Source organism: Eucyclogobius newberryi, unplaced genomic scaffold, assembly GCF_026437365.1.
Source record: "Eucyclogobius newberryi isolate DKJ021-1_F unplaced genomic scaffold, fEucNew1.0.hap1 SCAF_10, whole genome shotgun sequence".
NCBI classification, from domain to species: Eukaryota; Metazoa; Chordata; class Actinopteri; order Gobiiformes; family Gobiidae; genus Eucyclogobius; species Eucyclogobius newberryi.
In genome coordinates, this window is record NW_027315724.1 from 36,853,071 (window position 1) to 36,876,073 (window position 23,003).

Sequence of the window (23,003 nt, forward strand, 5' to 3'; positions counted from 1 at the left end):
CCTCTTCCTCCCTCTCCTCCTCTTCCTCCCTCTCCTCCTCTTCCTCCCTCTCCTCTTCCTCCCTCTCCTCCTCTTCCTCCCTCTCCTCTTCTTCCTCCCTCTCCTCTTCCTCCCTCTCCTCCTCTTCCTCCCTCTCCTCCTCTTCCTCCCTCTCCTCCTCTTCCTCCCTCTTCCTCCCTCTCCTCTTCCTCCCTCTCCTCTTCCTCCCTCTCCTCTTCCTCCCTCTCCTCCTCTTCCTCCCTCTCCTCCTCTTCCTCCCTCTTCCTCCCTCTCCTCTTCCTCCCTCTCCTCCTCTTCCTCCCTCTCCTCTTCCTCCCTCTCCTCCTCTTCCTCCCTCTCCTCCTCTTCCTCCCTCTCCTCTTCCTCCCTCTCCTCCTCTTCCTCCCTCTCCTCCTCTTCCTCCCTCTTCCTCCCTCTCCTCTTCCTCCCTCTCCTCCTCTTCCTCCCTCTCCTCTTCCTCCCTCTCCTCTTCCTCCCTCTCCTCCTCTTCCTCCCTCTCCTCTTCCTCCCTCTCCTCCTCTTCCTCCCTCTCCTCCTCCTCCCCCTCCTCCCCCCTCTCAGCGTTCCCCTCTTTCTGCCTAATTTAAAATGTGTCACCCGTGTGTGAGTCTTCTGGATGGGTAGCCTTTGATATTTTGCGAGCTCCATTTGGCTCACTCGGGCCCCGGGGCCAAGGCGCTTCCTGCTGACTGGTGCACTAGTCCCAACCCCCTCCATTTATCTCGGACGTCCTGCCCAACGCCGAGTCATTACTGCGCCTGGAACACAGCTTGACCCCCACCTCTGGAGGAGCCGCCGCTCGCTACTACTATATATATATATACATATATAAATGGCTTTTGTGATGGTAATTGCCCAATTGTAAGAACATTTGACATAGAAATGAATAAGTTTCATGGGTAAAATTAGATTGATTTGAGAAACTTTGCAGCTTTTATGAGTCCAACATGAACCTAGTTTATCAATAGTATTTGGGAAACATAAGTGTGTAACATAAGTGTAGTTATGTCGTTATGTCATAGTTTTGGTCACATGATCTGGCAACAGGAAGTGAGCAGCTCGAGTCACTTTCTGATTGGACAGAAATACAAATTATAAACATTGTAAAAATGTACAGCAGGTCATTTTGGTCAGTTTAGCTGAGCATGTTTCAACTGGACCTGGCCCCAGATCCTGGCCCCAGATCCTGGCCCCAGATCCTGGCCCCAGATCCTGGCCCCAGATCCTGGCCCCAGATCCTGGCCCCAGATCCTGGTCTCAGATCCTGGTCTCAGATCCTGGTCTCAGATCCTGGTCTCAGATCCTGGTCTCAGATCCTGGTCTCAGATCCTGGTCTCAGATCCTGGTCTGAGATCCTGGTCTCAGATCCTGGTCTCAGATCCTGGTCTGAGATCCTGGTCTCAGATCCTGGTCTCAGATCCTGGTCTGAGATCCTGGTCTGAGATCCTGGTCTCAGATCCTGGTCTCAGATCCTGGTCTCAGATCCTGGTCTGAGATCCTGGTCTGAGATCCTGGTCTCAGATCCTGGTCTCAGATCCTGGTCTCAGATCCTGGTCTCAGATCCTGGTCTCAGATCCTGGTCTCAGATCCTGGTCTGAGATCCTGGTCTCAGATCCTGGTCTCAGATCCTGGTCTGAGATCCTGGTCTCAGATCCTGGTCTCAGATCCTGGTTTTAACTCTCTTCATGATTCTTCTCTGGAAACATCATGTTTTCTAAAGTGAGGCCGGACGCTCCAGGAGCCAGTGCCACTCAAGGGCCATTGGGACCCTTGAACAGCCGTGTACGGTTCATCAGTGGAGAAACTCACCATGTGTCTACAAACCAGCAGGATTTACTTTATTTCATATTCATTTCTTATAATGTCATTTTATTATAATTTTGTTTCATGTTAAACATAAAAACTGTCATGTTCCATGTGGAATCTCTTCACTGAGTCTGTGGATGTTTGTGAGGAGAACGTGCAAACGCCGCGAGTCGAACCCACGACCTTTTCGTTGTGGTCATGCCATCGTATAAGATAAGATAAGCCTTTATTTGTATATTCGCCGATGGCAAGTATAAGTCTAACTGTGAAACCGTAATATCTGGGTTTCCACAAGGTTCAGTATTTGGGCCAAAGCTGTTTATATCATTTATCATTGATATTTGAGAGACGACAAAAAATATGAACTTTTATTATTTGCTGATGACACTTCTGTGTTCAGAGCAGGAAGTGATCCAGAGAAACTTATTTCAAACATGGAAAATGAAATGACCATTCTTAAAAAAAATATTTTTAAACTGGGAAAAAACGAAATGAATCACTTTTGGAACGAGAGAATATAGAGAGAATATAGCAATGAATAATTATAATGTATTTACAGAGAAAGTTTCAAGAGTCACACAGTAATTAAATAAAGAAGAAAACAATTACCGTATTTTCTGGACTATAAGTCGCACCAGCCAAAAAAGGAAAATAGAGAAGAAAAAAACACATATAAGTGGCACTGGAGTTAAGTATAAGTATATAAGTATAAATATAAGTATAAATCGCACCCCGGCCAAAACTATGAGAAAAGGTGCCACTTATAGTCCCAGAAAATGTGGGTCAAACGAGACTGAACTCAATGTATTTCAGTTATAAACGTCTCTAATTGTGTCATATTTTGTATCTTGTTTTTGAAGTGTCGAGCAATTAATTTAACGATTTTACTGAGCGACTGAACCTGCAAGCGCAAAGTCAAAAGAACGCCTAAGGTCTAAGACGCAGAGAAAGACGCCATAATAGTCTAATAAGCAACGCCATATGTCTATTAATGACGCCATAAGTTTAATAAGAACGCGATGAGTCCTAATAAGAACGCCATAAGTCTAATAAGAACGCCATAAGTTAATAAGAACGCCATGAGTCTAATAAGACGCCATAAGTTAATAAGAACGCCATAAGTCTAATAAGAACGCCATAAGTTAATAAGAACCCTGAGTCTAATAAGAACGCCATAAGTCTAATAGGAACGCCATAAGTCTAATAAGAACGCCATAAGTCTAATAAAAACGCCATAAGTTTAATAAGACGCGATGAGTCTAATATGAACGCCCATAAGTCTAATAAAGAACGCCATTGAAGTCTAATAAGAACGTCCATAAGTCTATAAGAAACGCCATAGTCTAATAAGAACGCCATAAGTCTAATAAGAACGCCAGAGTCTAATAAGAACGCCATAAGTCTAATAAGAACGCCATGAGTCTAATAAGAACGTCATAAGTCTAATAAGAACGCCATAAGTCTAATAAGAACGCCATAAGTCTAATAAGAACGCCATAAGTCAAATAAGAACGCCATGAGTCTAAGAACGCCATAAGTCTAATAAGAACGCCATGAGTCTAATAAGAACGCCAAAAGTCTAATAAGAACGCCAGGAGTCTAATAAGAACGCCATAAGTCTAATAAGAACGCCATGAGTCTAATAAGAACGCCATAAGTCTAATAAGAACGCCATAAGTCTAATAAGAACGCCATGAGTCTAATAAGAACGCCATAAGTCTAATAAGAACGCCATAAGTCTAATAAGAACGCCATAAGTCTAATAAGAACGCCATAAGTCAAATAAGAACGCCATAAGTCTAAGAACGCCATAAGTCTAATAAGAACCGCCATGAGTCTAATAAGAACGCCATGAGTCTAAAAAGAACGCCATAAGTCTAAGAACGACATAAGTCTAATAAGAACGCCATAAGTCTAATAAGAACGCCATAAGTCTAATAAGAACGCCATAAGTCTAATAAGAAACGCCATAAGTCTAATAAGAACGCCATAAGTTTTAATAAGAACGCCATAAGTCTAATAAGAACGCCATGAGTCTAATAAGAACGCCATAAGTCTAATAAGAACGCCATAAGTCTAATAAGAACGCCATAAGTCTAATAAGAACGCCATAAGTCTAATAAGAACGCCATGAGTCTAATAAGAACGCCATAAGTCTAATAAGAACGCCATAAGTTTAATAAGAACGCCATGAGTCTAATAAGAACGCCATAAGTCTAATAAGAACGCCATAAGTCTAATAAGAACGCCATAAGTTTAATAAGAACGCGATGAGTCTAATAAGAACGCCATAAGTCTAATAAGAACGCCATAAGTCTAATAAGAACGCCATAAGTTTAATAAGAACGCCATGAGTCCTAATAAGAACGCCATAAGTCTAATAAGAACGCCATAAGTCTAATAAGAACGCCATAAGTCTAATAAGAACGCCATGAGTCTAATAAGAACGCCATAAGTCTAATAAGAACGCCATAAGTCTAATAAGAACGCCATAAGTTTAATAAGAACGCGATGAGTCTAATAAGAACGCCATAAGTCTAATAAGAACGCCATAAGTCTAATAAGAACGCCATAAGTCTAATAAGAACGCCATGAGTCTAATAAGAACGCCATAAGTCTAATAAGGACGCCATAAGTCTAATAAGAACGCCATAAGTCTAATAAAAACGCCATAAGTTTAATAAGAACGCGATGAGTCTAATAAGAACGCCATAAGTCTAATAAGGACGCCATAAGTCTAATAAGAACGCCATAAGTCTAATAAAAACGCCATAAGTTTAATAAGAACGCGATGAGTCTAATAAGAACGCCATAAGTCTAATAAGAACGCCATAAGTCTAATAAGAACGCCAGGAGTCTAATAAGAACGCCATAAGTCTAATAAGAACGCCATGAGTCTAATAAGAACGCCATAAGTCTAATAAGAACGCCATAAGTCAAATAAGAACGCCATAAGTCTAAGAACGCCATAAGTCTAATAAGAACGCCATGAGTCTAATAAGAACGCCATAAGTCTAATAAGAACGCCAGGAGTCTAATAAGAACGCCATAAGTCTAATAAGAACGCCATAAGTCTAATAAGAACGCCATGAGTCTAATAAGAACGCCATAAGTCTAATAAGAACGCCATAAGTCTAATAAGAACGCCATAAGTCTAATAAGAACGCCATAAGTCAAATAAGAACGCCATAAGTCAAATAAGAATGCCATAAGTCTAATAAGAACGCCATGAGTCTAATAAGAACGCCATGAGTCTAAAAAGAACGCCATAAGTCTAAGAACGACATAAGTCTAATAAGAACGCCATAAGTCTATTAAGAACGCCATGAGTCTAATAAGAACGCCATAAGTCTAAGATCGCCATAAGTCTAATAAGAACGCCATAAGTCAAATAAGAACGCCATAAGTCTAATAATAACGTCATAAGTCTAATAAGAACGTCATAAGTCTAATAAGAACGTCATAAGTCTAAGATCGCCATAAGTCTAATAAGAACGCCATAAGTCTAATAAGAACGCCATAAGTCTAATAATAACGTCATAAGTCTAATAAGAACGCCATAAGTCTAATAATAACGTCATAAGTCTAATAAGAACGTCATAAGTCTAATAAGAACGTCATAAGTCTAAGATCGCCATAAGTCTAATAAGAACGCCATAAGTCTAATAAGAACGCCATAAGTCTAATAATAACGTCATAAGTCTAATAAGAACGCCATAAGTCTAATAATAACGTCATAAGTCTAATAAGATCGCCATAAGTCTAATAAGAACGCCATAAGTCTAATAAGAACGCCATAAGTCTAATAATAACGTCATAAGTCTAATAAGAACGCCATAAGTCAAATAAGAACGCCATAAGTCTAAGAACGCCATAAGTCTAATAAGAACGTCATAAGTCTAAGAACGCCATAAGTCTAATAAGAACGCCATGAGTCTAATAAGAACGTCATAAGTCTAATAAGAACGCCATAAGTCTAATAAGAACGTCATAAGTCTAATAAGAACGCCATGAGTCTAATAAGAACGCCATGAGTCTAATAAGAACGCCATAAGTCTAATAAGAACGCCATAAGTCTAAGAACGCCATAAGTCTAATAAGAACGTCATAAGTCTAAGAACGCCATAAGTCTAATAAGAACGCCATGAGTCTAATAAGAACGTCATAAGTCTAATAAGAACGCCATAAGTCTAATAAGAACGCCATAAGTCTAATAAGAACGCCATAAGTCTAATAAGAACGCCATAAGTCTAATAAGAACGTCATAAGTCTAATAAGAACGCCATAAGTCTAATAAGAACGCCATAAGTCTAATAAGAACGCCATAAGTCAAATAAGAACGCCATAAGTCTAAGAACGCCATAAGTCTAATAAGAACGTCATAAGTCTAATAAGAATGTCATAAGTCTAATAAGAACACCATAAGTCTAATAAGAACGTCTTAAGTCTAATAAGAACGCCATGAGTCTAATAAGAACGCCATGAGTCTAATAAGAACGTCATAAGTCTAATAAGAACGCCATGAGTCTAATAAGAACGTCATACGTCTAATAAGAACGCCATAAGTCTAATAAGAACACCATAAGTCTAATAAGAACGCCAGGAGTCTAATAAGAACGTCATAAGTCTAATAAGAACGCCATAAGTCTAATAAGAACGCCATGAGTCTAATAGGAACGTCATAAGTCTAATAAGAACGTCATAAGTCTAATAAGAACGCCATGAGTCTAATAGGAACGTCATAAGTCTAATAAGAACGTCATAAGTCTAATAAGAACGCCATAAGTCTAATAAGAACGCCATAAGTCAAATAAGAACGCCATAAGTCTAAGAACGCCATAAGTCTAATAAGAACGTCATAAGTCTAAGAACGCCATAAGTCTAATAAGAACGCCATGAGTCTAATAAGAACGTCATAAGTCTAATAAGAACGCCATAAGTCTAATAAGAACGTCTTAAGTCTAATAAGAACGCCATAAGTCTAATAAGAACGTCATAAGTCTAATAAGAACACCATAAGTCTAATAAGAACGTCTTAAGTCTAATAAGAACGCCATAAGTCTAATAAGAACGCCATAAGTCTAAGAAGAACGCCATAAGTCTAATAAGAACGTCATAAGTCTAATAAGAACGCCATAAGTCTAATAAGAACGCCATAAGTCAAATAAGAACGCCATAAGTCTAAGAACGCCATAAGTCTAATAAGAACGCCATGAGTCTAATAAGAACCCCATGAGTCTAATAAGAACGCCATAAGTCTAAGAACGCCATAAGTCTAATAAGAACACCATAAGTCTAATAAGAACGCCATAAGTCTAATAAGAACGCCATGAGTCTAATAAAAACGCCATAAGTCTAATAAGAACGCCAGGAGTCTAATAAGAACGCCATAAGTCTAATAAGAACGCCATAAGTCTAATAAGAACGCCATGAGTCTAATAAGAACGCCATAAGTCTAATAAGAACGCCATAAGTTTAATAAGAACGCCATAAGTCTAATAAGAACGCCATAAGTCTAATAAGAACGCCATAAGTTTAATAAGAACGCGATGAGTCTAATAAGAACACCATAAGTTTAATAAGAACGCGATGAGTCTAATAAGAACGCCATAAGTCTAATAAGAACGCCATAAGTCTAATAAGAACGCCATAAGTCTAATAAGAACGCCATAAGTCTAATAAGAACGCCATGAGTCTAATAAGAACGCGATGAGTCTAATAAGAACGCCATAAGTCTAATAAGAACGCCATAAGTCTAATAAGAACGCCATAAGTCTAATAAGAACGCCATAAGTCTAATAAGAACGTCTTAAGTCTAATAAGAACGCCATAAGTCTAATAAGAACGTCATAAGTCTAATAAGAACACCATAAGTCTAATAAGAACGTCTTAAGTCTAATAAGAACGCCATAAGTCTAATAAGAACGCCATAAGTCTAATAAGAATGCCATAAGTCTAATAAGAACGCCATAAGTCTAATAAGAACGTCTTAAGTCTAATAAGAACGCCATGAGTCTAATAAGAACGCCATGAGTCTAATAAGAACGTCATAAGTCTAATAAGAACGCCATAAGTCTAATAAGAACGCCATAAGTCAAATAAGAACGCCATAAGTCTAATAAGAACCCCATGAGTCTAATAAGAACCCCATGAGTCTAATAAGAACGCCATAAGTCTAAGAACGCCATAAGTCTAATAAGAACACCATAAGTCTATTAAGAACGCCATAAGTCTAATAAGAACGCCATGAGTCTAATAAAAACGCCATAAGTCTAATAAGAACGCGATGAGTCTAATAAGAACGCCATAAGTCTAATAAGAACGCCATAAGTCTAATAAGAACGCCAGGAGTCTAATAAAAACGCCATAAGTCTAATAAGAACGCGATGAGTCTAATAAGAACGCCATAAGTTTAATAAGAACGCGATGAGTCTAATAAGAACGCCATAAGTCTAATAAGAACGCCATAAGTCTAATAAGAACGCCATAAGTCTAATAAGAACGCCATAAGTCTAATAAGAACGTCATAAGTCTAATAAGAACGCCATAAGTCTAATAAGAACGCCATAAGTCTAATAAGAACGCCATAAGTCTAATAAGAACACCATAAGTCTAATAAGAACGCCATAAGTCTAATAAGAACGCCATGAGTCTAATAAGAACGCCATAAGTCTAATAAGAACGCCATGAGTCTAATAAGAACGCCATAAGTCTAATAAGAACGCCATAAGTCTAATAAGAACGTCATAAGTCTAATAAGAACGCCATAAGTCTAATAAGAACGCCATAAGTCTAATAAGAACGCCATAAGTCTAATAAGAACGCCATGAGTCTAATAAAAACGCCATAAGTCTAATAAGAACGCCATAAGTCTAATAAGAACGCCAGGAGTCTAATAAGAACGCCAGGAGTCTAATAAGAACGCCATAAGTCTAATAAGAACGCCAGGAGTCTAATAAGAACGCCAGGAGTCTAATAAGAACGCCATAAGTCTAATAAGAACGCCATGAGTCTAATAAGAACGCCATAAGTCTAATAAGAACGCCACGAGTCTAATAAGAACGCCATGAGTCTAATAAGAACGCCATAAGTCTAATAAGAACGCCATGAGTCTAATAAGAACGCCATAAGTCTAATAAGAACGCCATAAGTCTAATAAGAACGCCATGAGTCTAATAAGAACGCCATGAGTCTAATAAGAACGCCATAAGTCTAATAAGAACGCCATAAGTCTAATAAGAACGCCATAAGTCTAATAAGAACGCCATGAGTCAAATAAGAACGCCATAAGTCTAAGAACGCCATAAGTCTAATAAGAACGCCATGAGTCTAATAAGAACGCCATGAGTCTAAAAAGAACGCCATAAGTCTAAGAACGCCATAAGTCTAATAAGAACGCCATAAGTCTATTAAGAACGCCATGAGTCTAATAAGAACGCCATAAGTCTAATAAGAACGCCATAAGTCTAATAAGAACGCCAGGAGTCTAATAAGAACGCCATAAGTCTAATAAGAACGCCATAAGTCTAATAAGAACGCCATAAGTATAATAAGAAAGCCATAAGTCTAATAAGAACGCCATAAGTCTAATAAGAACGCCATAAGTCTAAGAACGCCATAAGTCTAATAAGAACGCCATAAGTCTAATAAGAACGCCATAAGTCTAAGAACGCCATAAGTCTAAGAACGCCATAAGTCTAATAATAACGTCATAAGTCTAATAAGAACGTCATAAGTCTAATAAGAACGCCATATGTCTAATAAGAACGCCATAAGTCTATTAAGAACGTCTTAAGTCTAATAAGAACGCCATGAGTCTAATAAGAACGTCATAAGTCTAATAAGAACGCCATAAGTCTAATAAGAACGCCATGAGTCTAATAAGAACGCCATAAGTCTAATAAGAACGCCATAAGTCTAATAAGAACGCCATAAGTCAAATAAGAACGCCATAAGTCTAAGAACGCCATAAGTCTAATAAGAACGTCATAAGTCTAAGAACTCCATAAGTCTAATAAGAACGCCATACGTCTAATAAGAACGCCATGAGTCTAATAAGAACGTCATAAGTCTAATAAGAACGCCATAAGTCTAATAAGAACACCATAAGTCTATTAAGAACGCCATAAGTCTAATAAGAACGCCATGAGTCTAATAAGAACGCCATAAGTCTAATAAGAACGCCATAAGTCTAATAAGAACGCCATAAGTCAAATAAGAACGCCATAAGTCTAAGAACGCCATAAGTCTAATAAGAACGCCATAAGTATAATAAGAAAGCCATAAGTCTAATAAGAACGCCATAAGTCTAATAAGAACGCCATAAGTCTAATAAGAACGCCATGAGTCTAATAAGAACGCCATAAGTCTAATAAGAACGCCATAAGTCTAATAAGAACGCCATAAGTCAAATAAGAACGCCATAAGTCTAAGAACGCCATAAGTCTAATAAGAACGCCATAAGTATAATAAGAAAGCCATAAGTCTAATAAGAACGCCATAAGTCTAATAAGAACGCCATAAGTCTAAGAACGCCATAAGTCTAATAAGAACGCCATAAGTCTAATAAGAACGCCATAAGTCTAAGAACGCCATAAGTCTAAGAACGCCATAAGTCTAATAATAACGTCATAAGTCTAATAAGAACGTCATAAGTCTAATAAGAACGCCATATGTCTAATAAGAACGCCATAAGTCTATTAAGAACGTCTTAAGTCTAATAAGAACGCCATGAGTCTAATAAGAACGTCATAAGTCTAATAAGAACGCCATAAGTCTAATAAGAACGCCATGAGTCTAATAAGAACGCCATAAGTCTAATAAGAACGCCATAAGTCTAATAAGAACGCCATAAGTCAAATAAGAACGCCATAAGTCTAAGAACGCCATAAGTCTAATAAGAACGTCATAAGTCTAAGAACTCCATAAGTCTAATAAGAACGCCATAAGTCTAATAAGAACGCCATGAGTCTAATAAGAACGTCATAAGTCTAATAAGAACGCCATAAGTCTAATAAGAACACCATAAGTCTATTAAGAACGCCATGAGTCTAATAAGAACGCCATAAGTCTAATAAGAACGCCATGAGTCTAATAAGAACGCCATAAGTCTAATAAGAACGCCATAAGTCTAATAAGAACGCCATAAGTCAAATAAGAACGCCATAAGTCTAAGAACGCCATAAGTCTAATAAGAACGTCATAAGTCTAAGAACGTCATAAGTCTAATAAGAACGCCATAAGTCTAATAAGAACGCCATAAGTCTAATAAGAACGTCATAAGTCTAATAAGAACGCCATAAGTCTAATAAGAACGTCATAAGTCTAATAAGAACGCCATAAGTCTAATAAGAACGCCATAAGTCTAATAAGAACGCCATAAGTCTAATAAGAACGTCATAAGTCTAATACGAACGCCATAAGTCTAATAAGAACGCCATAAGTCTAATAAGAACGCCATAAGTCAAATAAGAACGCCATAAGTCTAAGAACGCCATAAGTCTAATAAGAACGCCATAAGTCAAATAAGAACGCCATAAGTCTAAGAACGCCATAAGTCTAATAAGAACGCCATAAGTCTAAGATTGCCATAAGTCTAATAAGAACGCCATAAGTCTAATAAGAACGCAATAAGTCTAATAAGAACGTCATAAGTCTAATAAGAACGTCATAAGTCTAATAAGAACGCCATAAGTCTAATAAGAACGCCATAAGTCTAATAAGAACGCCATAAGTCTAATAAGAACGCCATAAGTCTAATAAGAACGTCATAAGTCTAATAAGAACGTCATAAGTCTAATAAGAACACCATAAGTCTAATAAGAACGTCATAAGTCTAATAAGAACGCCATAAGTCTAATAAGAACGTCATTAGTCTAATAAGAACGCCATAAGTCTAATAAGAACGCCATAAGTCTAATAAGAACGCCATAAGTCTAATAAGAAAGCCATAAGTCTAATAAGAACGCCATAAGTCTAAGAACGCCATAAGTCTAATAAGAACGCCATAAGTCTAATAATAACGTCATAAGTCTAATAAGAACGCCATAAGTCTATTAAGAACGCCATAAGTCTAATAAGAACGCCATAAGTCTATTAAGAACGTCTTAAGTCTAATAAGAACGCCATGAGTCTAATAAGAACGCCATGAGTCTAATAAGAACGTCATGAGTCTATTAAGAACGTCTTAAGTCTAATAAGAACGCCATGAGTCTAATAAGAACGCCATGAGTCTAATAAGAACGTCATAAGTCTAATAAGAACGCCATAAGTCTAATAAGAACACCATAAGTCTATTAAGAACGCCATAAGTCTAATAAGAACGCCATAAGTCTAATAAGAACGCCATAAGTCTAATAAGAACGCCATAAGTCTAATAAGAACGCCATAAGTCTAATAAGAACGCCATAAGTCTATTAAGAACGTCTTAAGTCTAATAAGAACGCCATGAGTCTAATAAGAACGCCATGAGTCTAATAAGAACGTCATAAGTCTAATAAGAACGCCATAAGTCTAATAAGAACACCATAAGTCTATTAAGAACGCCATAAGTCTAATAAGAACGCCATAAGTCTAATAAGAACGCCATAAGTCTAATAAGAACGCCATAAGTCTAATAAGAACGCCATAAGTCTAATAAGAACGCCATGAGTCTAATAAGAACGCCATAAGTCTAATAAGAACGCCATAAGTCTAATAAGAACGCCATAAGTCAAATAAGAACGCCATAAGTCTAAGAACGCCATAAGTCTAATAAGAACGTCATAAGTCTAAGAACGCCATAAGTCTAATAAGAACGCCATAAGTCTAATAAGAATGCCATAAGTCTAATAAGAACGCCATAAGTCAAATAAGAACGCCATAAGTCTAAGAACGCCATAAGTCTAATAAGAACGTCATAAGTCTAATAAGAACGCCATAAGTCTAATAAGAACGCCATAAGTCTAATAAGAACGCCATAAGTCTAATAAGAACGTCATAAGTCTAATAAGAACGCCATAAGTCTAATAAGAACGCCATGAGTCAAATAAGAACGCCATAAGTCTAAGAACGCCATAAGTCTAATAAGAACGCCATAAGTCTAATAAGAACGCCATGAGTCTAATAAGAACCCCATGAGTCAAATAAGAACGCCATAAGTCTAATAAGAACGCCATGAGTCTAATAAGAACCCCATGAGTCAAATAAGAACGCCATAAGTCTAAGAACGCCATAAGTCTAATAAGAACGCCATAAGTCTAATAAGAACCCCATGAGTCTAATAAGAACGCCATAAGTCTAATAAGAACGCCATGAGTGTTCTAAACCCGCTCTGATGATGGAGGAGCCTCGTGTGGATCGGGTTCAGTTTGAAACCATCAAATGAAGAATAAGTTTGTGCCAGAACATGTCTCCAACCGCCTGAACACGATGATGAAACCTTCAGCTCGTGCTTCTTTAAAAACACAGAGGTGCTGTTGTCAGGGCAACACATCCATGGATCAAAAACATCGCACACAATTGTACGTTTGAAGCGTAAAAAGTGTAATTATATAAACTTAATGGACATGAACAGATATATCTTGATGTCGTGGATCAAAATGTCTTTTCTTTTTTTGTTTGTTGCTGAAATTGAAGTGGATTTAATTGTTTTATTTCATTATTATTTATTAGTTTAGCATCATTCTCCTTTTCAGTCACGTCTTCTCTTGTAGTGGTTTTGCTCAGATTTTTAGGTTTTGGTTTTGTAATATTGTGAAAGTTATGACACACGGGAGAATAATGATTGATTGATTGATTGATGTCTCTTCCTCCTCATAAACATGTGAATAATCCTGATTTTCCATCTTAAAGAGACTCACTTAAGGCTCAAACTGCACTAACTCTTCCTTTTATTCCACCTCAAAGAAATCTCCATCTCACGTCAAAAGATATGTCAATGTTTGTGACTGAAAGACTTTATGTCGCAGCGTAAATTGTAAAATATGAAGTCCACAAATGCTTTAACGAGCGCGGATGTTCCAAACGCGTTCCCGTGAGGACGTGAAACTCTATCCGGGCCGAACATAAAAAAGGCGGTTTGTTTCTGCGCTCGTAAAGACGGAGAGCGCGCGTCTTTAACAGCTCCTCGGGCCGATCGTTGCCGTCGACGACCGAGCGCGGGAGGAAGTAGTAAGCGTCCAGAAGCGCGCGCGGACGAGACGGGAGTGTAATTTGGCCGTCAGCTTCCGCCGCTGTAAAAGCTCGAGAGGCGGAACACGAAATATGAGCCGAATCTACTGGGATTTTTAAAAAGCGTATTTTCTGCCGTTAAAAAAGTTTGGATGGAAATACGAGGAAAACTTACTTGAAACAGGTGTAAAGACGTATGAAAGGTGCAACTGTCCCGTTTCTGTTCATCGCGGAGACGTTATTGCCTGGAATGTCGTTATTATCCTGTGTTTTGGGACTTGTGTTTGTACCGTATATTCCGGACTATAAGCCGCACCTTTTTTCATCGTTTTGCCCGGGGTGTGACTTATACTTTTATTTATACTTACCGTATTTTCTGGACAACAATTCACACCCGAGTATAAGTCGCACCAGCCAAAAAATGCATAACAGAGAAGAAAAAAACATATATAAGTTGCACTGGAGGATGAAATGTGGTTACAAGTGTGAAAATAACAAATAATATCACATATAAGTCGCTCCGGAGTATAAGTATAAATATAAGTATAAGTCGCACCCCGGCCAAAACTATGAAAAAAGGTGCAACTTCTTCTTCTATGTTTTTTTCTTCTCTATTATGCATTTTTTGGCTGGTGCGACTTATACTCCAGAAAATACGGTAGATTTTAGACTGACAAAGCATCCGTCAATCAATAAGAAAAACATATATATTTGGAGCACAGTCTGTAAATGCAATTCAAAGAGCTTCATGAAAAATATATTAAAAACCCCAAATAGAAAATAAATAAATCACAAAATAAATACAAATAAAAGCATAGGTAATCATAAAAAAATAATACTGATAAAAGAGAAAATGCAGATAAATTTCACTCAAAAACACTAAATTGCTACTATGCTAAATTATAAAGGTTTTGAGCCGACGTTTCAACCACGACAAAAGGTTCTAAACGTCCTAAAAGTGTATCCACTGAGTTATATCCGGGTCTGAACTCTCCTGTCATGGACACAGTACCTGGATACTTCAAGAGCGTTCTTCTTGAGTCAGGAGACAAGGACACTACCAAAAAGAATGACACAGAATCAACCAAGAATCAAGGTCTGAACGGGAATAAAAACTCAAAAAACTGAGAAAAAGACTTGAAAATGGACAAATCTGACGTGGGAAAATGTGGGAAAACACATCCAGGACCCTGTGCAGATGTTTCAGCGTTTCCTTCACCGACTGTGGCACTAGAACCTCTGATTGGACACCTGCGGACCCTTTTTCTCCTCCTCCGGCGCCGTCCCATCCAAAGCTAACTTGACCTCCGCTTCCCCTCGCCCTCCTCATCCGAGCGATCCTCTCCTCGACAGGACCGAAGCGCTATAAAAGTGATGCATGCTCACCCCCGGCCTCCTTCCCCTCCTTCACTCCCCCCGGGGCCCCTCCCACTCTCGGCTCCGGAGCCTTTTAATTATCTGCAGATTACCTGTAAGATCACCTCCGCTAATGGATGGCAGCTCCCCGAGGAGGCGTCCAATCTGAGGCTCATCTCGCACAATGGGCTTCTTCACCGGCGACGAGACAGTGTTTCTGGATATAATATGTGTGAGGCGATGAGGGGGGGCGAGGGCGAGGGAGGGGGCGAGGGGAGAGGGAGGGGGCGAGGGGAGAGGGAGGGGGCGAGGGGAGAGGGAGGGCGAGGGAGGGGGTGAGGGGAGAGGGAGGGCGCGAGGGGAGAGGGAGGGGGCGAGGGGAGAGGGAGGGCGAGGGAGGGGGCGAGGGGAGAGGGAGGGCGCGAGGGGAGAGGGAGGGCGAGGGAGGGGGCGAGGGGAGAGGGAGGGGGAGGGGGCGAGGGGAGAGGGAGGACGAGGGGAGAGGGAGGACGAGGGGAGAGGGAGGGGGCGAGGGGAGAGGGAAAAGGCCCGACAACTCCACGGACGAGGGCGAGGGGAGAGGGAGGGCGAGGGAGGGGGCGAGGGGAGAGGGAGGGCGCGAGGGGAGAGGGAGGGCGAGGGAGGGGGCGAGGGGAGAGGGAGGGGGAGGGGGCGAGGGGAGAGGGAGGACGAGGGGAGAGGGAGGGCGAGGGGAGAGGGAGGGGGCGAGGGGAGAGGGAGGACGAGGGGAGAGGGAGGGGGCGAGGGGAGAGGTAGGGCGAGGGGAGAGAGGAGGTGAAGAGGGAAGCGTGGAAGAGAAAGAGCGATAGATCCTTCTGGAGAGGCTCTCGCCGGCGGTGACCCGGGGAAAAGGCCCGAAAACTCCACGGACGAAGCCGATTGGACGAAGCGGCGAACGGAACGAGACGTAAACTTGAGCGAAATCCTACGTTTTAGGGTCGCTCCACAAAGCACAGGGGGCCGCTCTGTGATTGGTCCGTTATCACATGATCTGGGTTGACATGCATAGTGTAAAATATATATAATGTACAGTATATGGTATATGTAATGTGTATATGTATGATGTGTATAATGTACTGTATATGATATATGTAATGTGTATATGTATGATGTGTATAATGTACTGTATATGATATATGTAATGTGTATATGTATGATGTGTATAATGTACTGTATATGATATATGTAATGTGTATATGTATGATGTGTATAATGTACTGTATATGATATATGTAATGTGTATATGTATGATGTGTATAATGTACTGTATATGATATATGTAATGTGTATATGTATGATGTGTATAATGTACTGTATATGATATGTATGATGTATGGAATGTACAGTATATGATATATGTAATGTGTATATGTATGATGTGTTTGGTGTGTATAATGTACTGTATATGATATGTATGATGTATGGAATGTATAGGATGCGTATAGAGAGATCCGTTTACTGTAACTCCAGGATCAGAGCTTAAAGCCGCGGTTTAGGCTAATGTAGCACAGCTTCACCAAACACATTGTACTCATGGTTAAGAGCCTCATTAAAGAAACGAGAGACTGAATACAACGAGAGAGAGAGAGAGAGAGAGAGAGAGAGGGAGGGAGGAGAGAGAGAGAGGGAGAGAAAGGAGAGAGAGAGGGAGGGAGGGAGGAAGGAGAGAGAGAGGGGGTGAGAAAGGAGAGAGAGAGGGAGGGAGGAGAGAGAGAGAGGGAGAGAAAGGAGAGAGAGAGGGAGGGAGGGAGGAAGGAGAGAGAGAGGGGGTGAGAAAGGAGAGAGAGAGGGAGGGAGGAGAGAGAGAGAGGGAGAGAAAGGAGAGAGAGAGGGAGGGAGGGAGGAAGGAGAGAGAGAGGGGGTGAGAAAGGAGAGAGAGAGGGAGGGAGGAGAGAGAGAGAGGGAGAGAAAGGAGAGAGAGAGGGAGGGAGGAGGGAGAGAGGGAGGGAGAGAGAAGAGAGAGAGGGAGAGAGGAGAGAGAGAAGAGAGAGAGGGAGAGAGGAGAGAGAGAAGAGAGAGAGGGAGAGAGGAGAGGATGTCTTTAATAATCCACTCCCCCGGATAAACTGAAGAAACAAGAGAGAGAGAGAGAGGGGGAGCTGTGGGGGCGGATGGAAGAAAAGGGTAGAGAGGGTGAGGAGAGAGTGGAGGGAGGTGGAGAGAGGAGATGAGGGGAAGAAAAGAGAGATAAAGAGGTTGGAAAGAGGGTGGACTGTGTGTGAGAGAGAAAGGGTAAGAAAGAGAGAGAGAGAGAGAGAGAGAGAGAGGGGTGACATGGTATGGAGAAAACAGGAGGAAAAGAGAGAGCAGGGGAGAGAGAGGAGTGAGAGCGGGAGAAGGGAGAGAGAGAGAGAGAGAAGAAGTCAGAGGAGGGGGGCAGACGAAAGGGGTCAGGAGGAGGAGGAGAGGGTGAAAAATAGCTGTGGTGGAGAATTAAAGCGAAAGAGTAGAGAGAAGGCAGAGAGAGAGAGAAAGAACGAGGGGAAGAGAGAAAAAGAGGGAGGAGGGTGAAGGGTGCGGAAAATAGAACGAAAGAACAGACAATGTGAGAAAAGAGGAGAGATAAGAGAGAGAGGGGAGGACGAAGTGGTAGAGAGAAGAGGGAGGGAAATAAGGAAGAGAAGAGCAGGAGATAAGAGAGAGGGAGAGAAGATAAGAGAGAGAGAGAGAGAGAGAGAGAGAGAAGATAAGAGAGAGGGAGAGAGAGAGCGGGAGAGAACGAGAGGGAGAGAACGAGAGGGCGGAGGAGGGCGTGAGGGACATGGAAGGAGGGAACCGAAGAGAGAGAGAGAGAGAAAGCTCAAACCTGAGGCTATAGGTTACAGCCGATCACCTCGGGCCCGGAAATCCTGTCTCCCTCTGCGTTGCCCCCCCCCCCCCCCCCCCCCCGTTGCCGCGGCTTCAAACGGGCGTCGCAGATAGAGAGGCGGGCGCGCGGGCGCGCGGGCGGCGGGGGCTGGAGCGGCGCCAAGGTTCCCAAGGTACAGTAGGAGTATCTTTAGAAGGCGGCGGCGTCGTGTTGGCGGCGAGCACATTACACCAATCGCGCGGCGCTATCTTAAGCTACAATTAATCTGCGCGCTGGCACCGGCTGATAGCGCCGCAACATGCTGTTTCTTAATTAAAAGCAAAGGGATTAAAAATGATTAATAACGGTATTAAACATTCTCATGGACTACAAGCGCCGCGGAAATCGGGGGGCTTTCTTATGCCGGGCTTAAAACGAAGAAGTCATTAACGGCGCGCCCAATCTCCCTAAGCCAGAGCCGCGGCGTTTGGGATCACAAGTTTGCTTACTTCATGAATATGCATTTGGCCCGTATCAAGGCGGCACCGAGAGGCGAGGACGGCGGCGGCGGCGGCGGCGGCGGCGGCGGCGGCGTCGAGGTTCGTTTTTTTCTCCGTGGCCGGGAGCGGGAGGAAGTTCCCTCTCGTTTTCTGTTTTGATGGTGACATTTGGCGGCGTTGGGCTTTGAGGCGGAGCGTTTGAGCCGCTCGGTCGCCCCGTGTCGCGTTTGATGATGATGTTGAAAGCGGCGAGCGTTTCATCCGCGCACAAGAGAAAAGGTGTTGGACAGGTGGTGTGGGGGCGGGGCCGGGGCGGTGGGGCCGGCGGCGGCGGCGTTAACGCGATAGTGCAGGACGTTTGCTGTGAGACGAGGGCGACGTGGCGCTCGGGGCTGTGAGATCACTGTGTGTCACATGATCAATAAAACATAGACATAATATTAAGTTATTGTCTCCAAACAAGAGATAAGATGTTTTTTAATTTAATGATTTTTATTATTATTTTTAGATATTTTTTTAATAAACAAACATCCCAAATGACTGAACGGTCAGACAGCACAGATGCAGTACTCGTCTCCTGCGCTCAAGAGAACTACATGAACTTTTACTACGACTGGACTCAAAATATTGATATGTCATTATGTTGAGATGTTCTTTCTGGCAATAAGTCAATAAGTCAATAAGTCAATAAGTCAATAAGTCAATATGTCAATAAGTCAATATATCGCTACGGAGACGGTTCCACACTCCTGCTGAACCTGCTGACGACTGCACCGCGGCTACGCTACGGCTACAACTGCGCTACGGCGGAATCTACGACGTTTCCGTTCACAATTGGATCTGACACAAAGGGTTTTTGTGTTCTTTATCAAAACACACTTTTAGGTCATTATTAACGCAGTTTTTTTTTTGATTTATTGCTGTATCTGGACACGTGTCACGCTTAAAGAATCGGGATACGTATTTTACACGTATCACACCTGAGCCTGAACCTGGAGTAGAGTAGTAGAGTACATCAAAGCGCCCCCTACAGGTCGGACGACTCATTGAACTAAAACGCAGTTAAGATAAATATATTTTGATAAAAATGTGATCTCAGATAATCTCATTTTTTGGGTTTATAATGTAAGATAAGATAAGATAAGATATTCCTTTATTGTCCCACGTGGGGAAATTTCATTGGTGCAACGCAGGAAGATACAGAAGAAGAATGTCACTTCCTGTTTGTAATTGATGACGTCACATTAGGAAATTACCCAGAAAAAACTGGGCCAAAACTCATCTAATGTCATAATATTTTTATTTGACAAAAAAAATACATGAGAGCGACTTTATTTTGTGGATTCATGTTTAGAGAGTGAAAAAATGTGTTTCTTGTGTAAATTCTGCAAAAACTTTGACTGGAACGAGTGTCCCTGGTGTGATGTCACTTCCTGTCCCTGGTGTGATGTCACTTCCTGTCCCTGGTGTGATGTCACTTCCTGTCCCTGCTGTGATGTCACTTCCTGTCCCTGGTGTGATCACTTCCTGTCCCTGGTGTGATGTCACTTCCTGTCCCTGCTGTGATGTCACTTCCTGTCCCTGGTGTGATCACTTCCTGTCCTTTCTACAGATTTTTCAACATTTTCTCCACTAATACCTGCTCGATCGGTGTAAAACTATAATGTATTTGTACAACAGGTATAAACGCACCAAATAAAGTCATAATTAGACATTATAAAAACCCGTCAGAGGCACTTAAACATTATAGTTGTCGTCAGTAACATAACATTTGATTGGAACATCTTTACCTTGTATTCTTCTGACATGACAATAGGTATAAATCCACACAAACGCTCCCCATAACTGTAAACAACACACATAACCGCAGTGCCAAGTGACGGCTGTTAAAAAGCATCCGATCTCACATTAAAATGAATTAATCCGCTTCATAATTGACTTTTTCAGGTTTTTTTGTCAACAGCAGTTGTCAAATGAAGAAAGAGCCTGGTATGGTCCATTACGGCGAACAGAGGCGCTGGCACCGCCGCCTTTGGACAGCCGCCATTGGATTTACATGACAAAACGCGCCCTCCCACGGCACGGGGGGAAACCCAGCGCCGACACCGAAACGCGGATGTGGCGCGGAAGAGAGCCAGCGTTTGGATGATGACACAAGGCGCGGGGTTCTTTGGATTAAAGAGGCGCCGCTCGTGTCGTCGTTGGCCTTCAAACGCGCTCGTGACGTCTGAGGACACGAAGCGACACGTGGCTTTTCTCTCCGTCAGGCGTTCACTCGTCAGGATTAGCATCGGCGCGCCATCTGCTGGCAGCGGACGGACGAGCGAGTGAATGAAAACTACAGCGCACAGTTGTAACGGACGAGGTTTGAGGCAGAATTAAGATAAGATAAGATTAGCCTTCATTTGTCCCACAGTGGGGAAATTCCAATGTTGCAACACAAAGTAGATACAGAAGTAAACAATAAAAAACAGATAACTTAAAAAAAAACTCTTAATAAGAAAAACTCTTAGAAAAACTCTAAAAAGTAAAAGATAATAATAACAATAGTAACGCTCTTATTTACAGCCGTTATATGGACAGAGAATAATACACCAAGATGATTTACATTATGTCAAAGTATTGCACATGAATCATGTCAGTATTGCACATGAATATGATAGTATTGCATATGAATTTGTCAGTATTGCACATGAATATGACAGGATTGCACATGAATATGACAGTATTGCGCATGAATATGTCAGTATTGCACATAAATATGTAAGTATTGCACACGAATTTGTCGGTATTGCACATGAATATGACAGTATTGCACATGAATATGACAGTATTGCACATGAATATGTCAGTATTGCACATAAATATGTCAGTGTTGCACACGAATTTGTCGGTATTGCACATGAATATGTCAGTATTGCACATGAATATGACAGTATTGAACATGAATGTCAGTATTGCACATGAATATGTCAGTTTTGCACATGAATATGTCAGTATTGCACATGAATATGTCAGTATTGCACATGAATATGTCAGTATTGCCCATGAATATGACAGTATTGCACATGAATATGACAGTATTGCACATGAATATGACAGTATTGCACATGAATATGACAGTATTGCACATGAATATGACAGTATTGCACATACATATGTCAGTAGTGTACATGAATATGTCAGTATTGCACATGGGGATGACAGTATTGCACATGAATATGACAGTATTGCACATGAATATGACAGGATTGCACATGAATATGACAGGATTGCACATGAATATGACAGTATTGCACATAAATATGTCAGTATTGCCCATGAATATGTCAGTATTGCACATGGGCATGGCAGTATTGCACATGAATATGACAGTATTGCACATGAATATGTCAGGGGATGACAGTATTGCACATGAATATGACAGTATTGCACATGAATATGACAGTATTGCACATGAATATGTCAGTATTGCACATGAATATGACGGGATTGCACATGAATATGACAGGATTGCACATGAATATGTCAGTATTGCACATGAATATGTCAGTATTGCACATGAATATGACAGGATTGCACATGAATATGACAGTATTGCACATAAATATGTCAGTAGTGCACATGAATATGTCAGTATTGCACATGAATATGACAGTATTGCACATGAATATGACAGTATTGCACATGAATATGACAGTATGTTTTGCGACTATTTACGACTTCCAGAGGGACTTTCAATCATAACAAAACGATCGGAGCGTTTGTGATTTTCAATATCGAACGTCGAGCGTCTCCGTTGACGTGCGGCGTCCCTCCTCGAGCTTCGGGGTTTGTCTCCTCCGTCCCCGACTCATCTGTCTTCTGCGTTTTTTCCCCGTCTCGATTGCGGGACGAGCGGCAGATCCTAATCCGGCCGCTGTTTGTCCTCGGAAAAGGGAAAACACAGGGACGAGAGCGCGATAGCAGCGTCTCAGATAAGGCCGAGCTGCAGGTGCGCTTGAGCGTTGCTTTCCTCCCGGTCACGCTCCGCTTCGCCGAGGCTGATGGGACCGATCACGTGACCTGGCGGCTGTCAATCACGCAGCACGCCACGCGCACAGGGGGAGCTCGCTCAGGAAGACGGATTTACATAGGCTGGGAAAAAGAAAGAAATGCAGCTCTAGTGAAAAGAAGAATGAGTGCGTTTGCAGTTTTAGGATCGCCGGATGTGAAAACTGAAGTGAGTGTGGCTTTGTCGACCTGGTTTACGTCATATCTCTGGAATTACAAACACAATGGAACGACAACAACTGATCCCTTTATCCAACGTTTCATTATTGATTATCGTCAGTTGAGAGGAGTTTAATGACAATGTTTCTGGAGTAAATCCCAAACAAATG